We start from the raw sequence: 5,056 nt of genomic DNA on the forward strand, positions 1-5,056 counted from the left end.
AATCAGTGATGGGCACAGTCCGGCGGCAAAATGGCCGTTCCTTACTCCCCGCAGTCAGTGCCCGCAGTCCATACTCCCCCCCCAGTCAGCGCTCACACAGGGTTAATGGCAGCGTTAACGAACCGCGTTATGCCGCGGTGTAATGCACTCCGTTAACGCAGCTATTAACCCTGTGTGACCAACTTTTTACTATTGATGATGCCTATGCAGCATCAATAGTAAAAAGATCTAATGTTAAAAATAATAAAAAAAAAAAAAAAAAATAGTTATATACTCACCGTCCGTCGGCCCCTCGGATCCAGAATAGGCCTTTCCCTCTCCTCGCGACGCTCCGTTGACCGCTCCTTGCATTGCGATCTCGCGAGACCGCTACGTCATCATCTTGCAAGACCGCAATGCACTCTTGAGACCGGAGTGTGCGAGGAGCATCGGTAAGCGCTTCGCCTGGATCCGTGGGCCAACGGAAGGTGAGTATATAACTATTTTTTACTTTAATTCTTTTTTTAACAGGGATATGATGCCCACATTGCTATATACTATGTGGGCTGTGCAATATAGTACGTGGGCTGTGCAATATACTACGTGGGCTGTGCAATATACTACGTGGGCTGTGCTATATACTGTGTGGGCTGTGCAATACACTGCATGGGCTGTGCAATATACTACGTGGGCTGTGCAATATACTATATGGGCTGTGCAATATACTGTGTGGGCTGTGCAATATACTACGTGGGCTGTGCAATATACTAACTGGGCTGTGCATATACTATGTGGGCTGTGCTATATACTACGTGGGCTGTGCAATACACTGCATGGGCTGTGCAATATACTGCGTGGGCTGTGCTATATACTACGTGGGCTGTGCAATATACTAACTGGGCTGTTCAATATACTACGTGGGCTGTGCAATATACTAACTGGGCTGTGCAATATAGTACGTGGGCTGTGCAATATACTGCGTGGGCTGTGCTATATACTGCGTGGGCTGTGCAATACACTGCATGGGCTGTGCAATATACTATGTGGGCTGTGCAATATACTATGTGGGCTGTGCAATATACTGCGTGGGCTGTGCAATATACTGCGTGGGCTGTGCAATATACTGCATGGGCTGTGCTATATACTGCATGGGCTGTGCAATATACTACGTGGGCTGTGCAATATACTATGTGGGCTGTGCAATATACTGCGTGGGCTGTGCAATATACTGCGTGGGCTGTGCAATATACTGCGTGGGCTGTGCTATATACTACGTGGGCTGTGCAATATACTAACTGGGCTGTGCAATATACTACGTGGGCTGTGCAATATACTATGTGGGCTGTGCAATGTACTATGTGGCTGTGCAAAACACTACATGGCTGTGCTATACACTACATGGGCTGTGTTATACACTACGTGGGCTGTGTTATACACTATGTGGCCTGTGTTATACACTACGTGGCCTGTGTTATACACTACTTGGCCTGTGTTATACACTACGTGGGCTGTTATACGCTACGTGGGCTATGTTATATGCTACATGGGCTATTATAAACTATGTGGCTGTGTTATATGCTATGTGGGCTGTTATACACTCCGTGGGCTGTGTTATATACTACGTGGCTGTGCTATATACTCCGTGGGCTGTGCTATATACTCCTTGGGCTGTGCGATATACTACATGGCTGTGCTATATACTGCGTGGCTGTGCAATATACTACGTGGCTGTGCAATATACTATGTGGCTGTGCAATATACTTCGTGGCTGTGCTACTTACTACGTGGGCTGTTATATACTACGTGGCTGTGCTACATACTATGTGGCCGGCCGCGAACAATCAGACAAGCGGAGTCCGGCCACGAATTGGCGCGGGAATAGAACCACGCTTTGCTAATTGGTTGCGGCCGGCCGAAGACTGTGTATTCAATGTATTATTCTAAAATCTTCATAAATAAACTACATACATATTCTAGAATACTCGATGCGTTAGAATCGGGCTACCATCTAGTTATATCATAATAGGGCAGAATAAGTCCTATATAATGTACATAATCCCATCTGAGGGGCATTAGATGTGTCACTGATCTAGAGCAGTAAGGGCCCTGTGTGCCACCATGTGGTGCATCACTGATGATATTCTACTATAAGAGATTATGTCACCTTATGATGATGGAGGTTACTGGACGCTACAACGTATCTCACAGAATCCATGAAAGAAACTACAAAATTAGGGAACTAGAGGTACAGTATGGGCCCATGGGCAACATAATTGGGATCCATGAAACATGGATAACATAGGAGACCTATTACAGAAAAACCATGTGGATATATTTGAGCCTTGAAGTCAACATTCCCATTGTTGGTGCTGTAGACATGGACATACCTGATAGTGGGGACGAGGATGACAAGATGATAATAGCGTCGTCATCAGATTCTTTCTGCCTGTTTCGAAGAATAAAAACATGTAAATTGCAAGAAAACACAGTATAAAAGGGGTTGTCTCACTAGAAGAACATGGACTAATGGGCCTAATAAGACATATGACTGCCATAGTGGGGAAGGTCTTCTGCTCAACGCTACCTTCTATAGATTGGAGCGGAATTAAGAATGTCTGGCATGTAATAATACATCTCTCCTACAGTGTAGGCAGCATGAAAAATGCATGACCGGTCACAGGTACGCAGATATGGGCTGTTATCACGAGCGGTTTCCTCTAACCTTGGGATGGTGGATTCTGCATTTGATACTATGGTTACTATGTCCTATATTTGGTGTTGTGCACATAAATCAGCCTAGACCTCCCAATAATGACCCCATAATCTACTCACATTTCTGAAATATTTGTGCTGGATTCTTGGGTATGATCTGGAGAAGACTTGGGATTCTCATTAATCTTCATCCTGGTAACGGTGGTACAGAGCTACATGCGGAAGCAATAAGATATTAAATAATTGTATGTCTACCTTCATAGGTCTTTTATATATATTTTGGATGTATTAACACATACTTACTTTAGAAAGCCTTTCAGAAGATGATGTAAAATTTTTGAAGACAAGGCTCTCATTGTCCTCACTTATGCCCTTCTCACCCTCTGAGACCAGATGTTTTTCCATATTAGAATGGTCTGCAAGACATAGGTAATGAAGTGTTATTAGAGGTTGTCAGTATAACACAGTCACCATTTATTAATGGGAACCAATTGTCACAAAATAAGGAAGACGAGGCAAACAGATACTTAGTTTAGATGACGTCTCCTACTTACTGATAAATAGGCTGGTGTCCACATCTGATGCAAGGTGAGGAACGTACACTGGATTTTGACTTAGAAGGGTGTCAAAGTCTAAGTCATTAAGAAATGGATGACCCTTGATCTCAAAAGCTCCTCCTGGATAAAGGAAAACAAAAGTGATGCGGACATTGTCAGAGACAACTTCATATCTGAACAACGTATCTTAATTTGAACTAATTACACAACTGAGCAGACATGTAGGAAATAGAATGAAAATTTTAGCAAAGAGAACTATAAATGGAGAAGCTGATAGAGAATTAATGTTCCTCATGGACATTAGTGATGTGTCCTCGGTGTAACAAGGGAATATTGATATTATTGTATCTGTTACCTGTCCCAAGTCTATCCACAGGATTTGTTTTCAGCAGCTGAGTGATGAGGTCCTTAGCATCGGGTGGAGGACTGTAATGATGATCCCAAATGATATTTCCTGTTATATAGAAAATTAAAGAACATAAAACCTATTTACAGGACTGTAAGATAAAGCAAAGGACGTAACTAAACCAAGATAACCAGTAAAAGCAATGATCAGATTATTTTACTTACCAGTGACAACATTTTCATAAAACTCAGATAGGGAAGCCCCATCAAATGGTGCAATTCCCATGAAAAATTCATTTAATATGATGCCCATATCCCACCAGTCAACAGGTCTTCCATAGGCGTTCTTCAGGATGACCTCAGGGGCTGTGTAATAAGGGCTGCCACACTCCTGGAAACCAACAGAAAAAAGCAATGAGAATCGATGAAACTATTATTATGACAAGCTCTTGACATAAAATCAGAATTACAGAAGATAAAATATCAGTGGAAAAGCTCTCTAGAAATGAAGAACGTAGGGAAGACAAAATAGAGTTATGAGATTTGTACAGAACAAGCTAAGTTCCTGTAGGTAATGCTGACCTCATGGTCCTGGAACTCTCTGGAGATGTTCTCTGCTGATTGCTTGTAGGTGTTGGTGTTTGGTATCATGACACCAAGTTTTGAACATCCAAAGTCGGTAATTTTAATATGTCCAGTAGATGTTATCAGGAGGCTGTGAAAGAGAAGATGATTTTAGCTTCATAGACCGTGAGATAATAAAGGATAACTCCCCCCCTTTGTTATACTACAGGTATTCACTTACTTCTGTGGCCTCAGGTCTCTGTGCACCACACCGTGACTATGCAGGTATTCCACACCAAGGACTGCTTCTGCAAAGTACAAGCGGGCCATCGGGACAGAGAAAGGACCCCTGGTGCTTAGAAGGGTCGCACAGTCTCCACCTACAGAAGAAAGGAAATATGACCGGTGAGGGGTTTATACAGCGGAGCACCATGATGTATGAAGAGAAGTGAGTGGAAACATTGGGGCAGGGGATAATATATAAAGATATAATGTACATAATATTAGTCTGAGGTCATGATGAAATTGTCGTCCAAGTAGCTCATGACATAAAGTGATCTCGTATCTGGTCTACACCTGGAGATACTGACGTTCTCAGTGCGGACATACGGGGAGATCACACACATCAATGACTTTAATAGACAACCTATAGTAAATGCTCTGTGGGAATGTAACATCCACGGGGACAAGTCTTAATGATATGAGAGGTGATAAGATGTCAGCAGACATGAGTTGAATACTACACAATGTTCGTGTCCTACCTCCTACATACTCCATGACCATACACAGGTGATATCTAGTAGGGAAGGAGCAGAGCATGGAGACCACAAAGGGACAATCTGCGAATGTTAGGATGTCCCTCTCGATATATGTCCTTTCCATTTTATTAGAAGTAGTCA

General features: G+C 42.8%; 1 long non-coding RNA gene across 1 annotated transcript; it reads right to left on the minus strand.

Moving 5' to 3' along the window:
- Positions 1 to 2,827: 2,827 nt before the first annotated feature.
- LOC138654665 (uncharacterized) lies at positions 2,828 to 3,338 on the minus strand. Its single transcript, XR_011316441.1, has 3 exons — positions 3,246 to 3,338; positions 2,995 to 3,107; positions 2,828 to 2,903 (listed from the first exon to the last, which is right to left on the minus strand). It is a non-coding gene; the product is annotated as an uncharacterized lncRNA (long non-coding RNA).
- Positions 3,339 to 5,056: the final 1,718 nt, after the last annotated feature.

The sequence above is a fragment of the Ranitomeya imitator genome, unplaced genomic scaffold (genome assembly GCF_032444005.1).
Source record: "Ranitomeya imitator isolate aRanImi1 unplaced genomic scaffold, aRanImi1.pri SCAFFOLD_375, whole genome shotgun sequence".
NCBI lineage: Eukaryota > Metazoa > Chordata > Amphibia > Anura > Dendrobatidae > Ranitomeya > Ranitomeya imitator.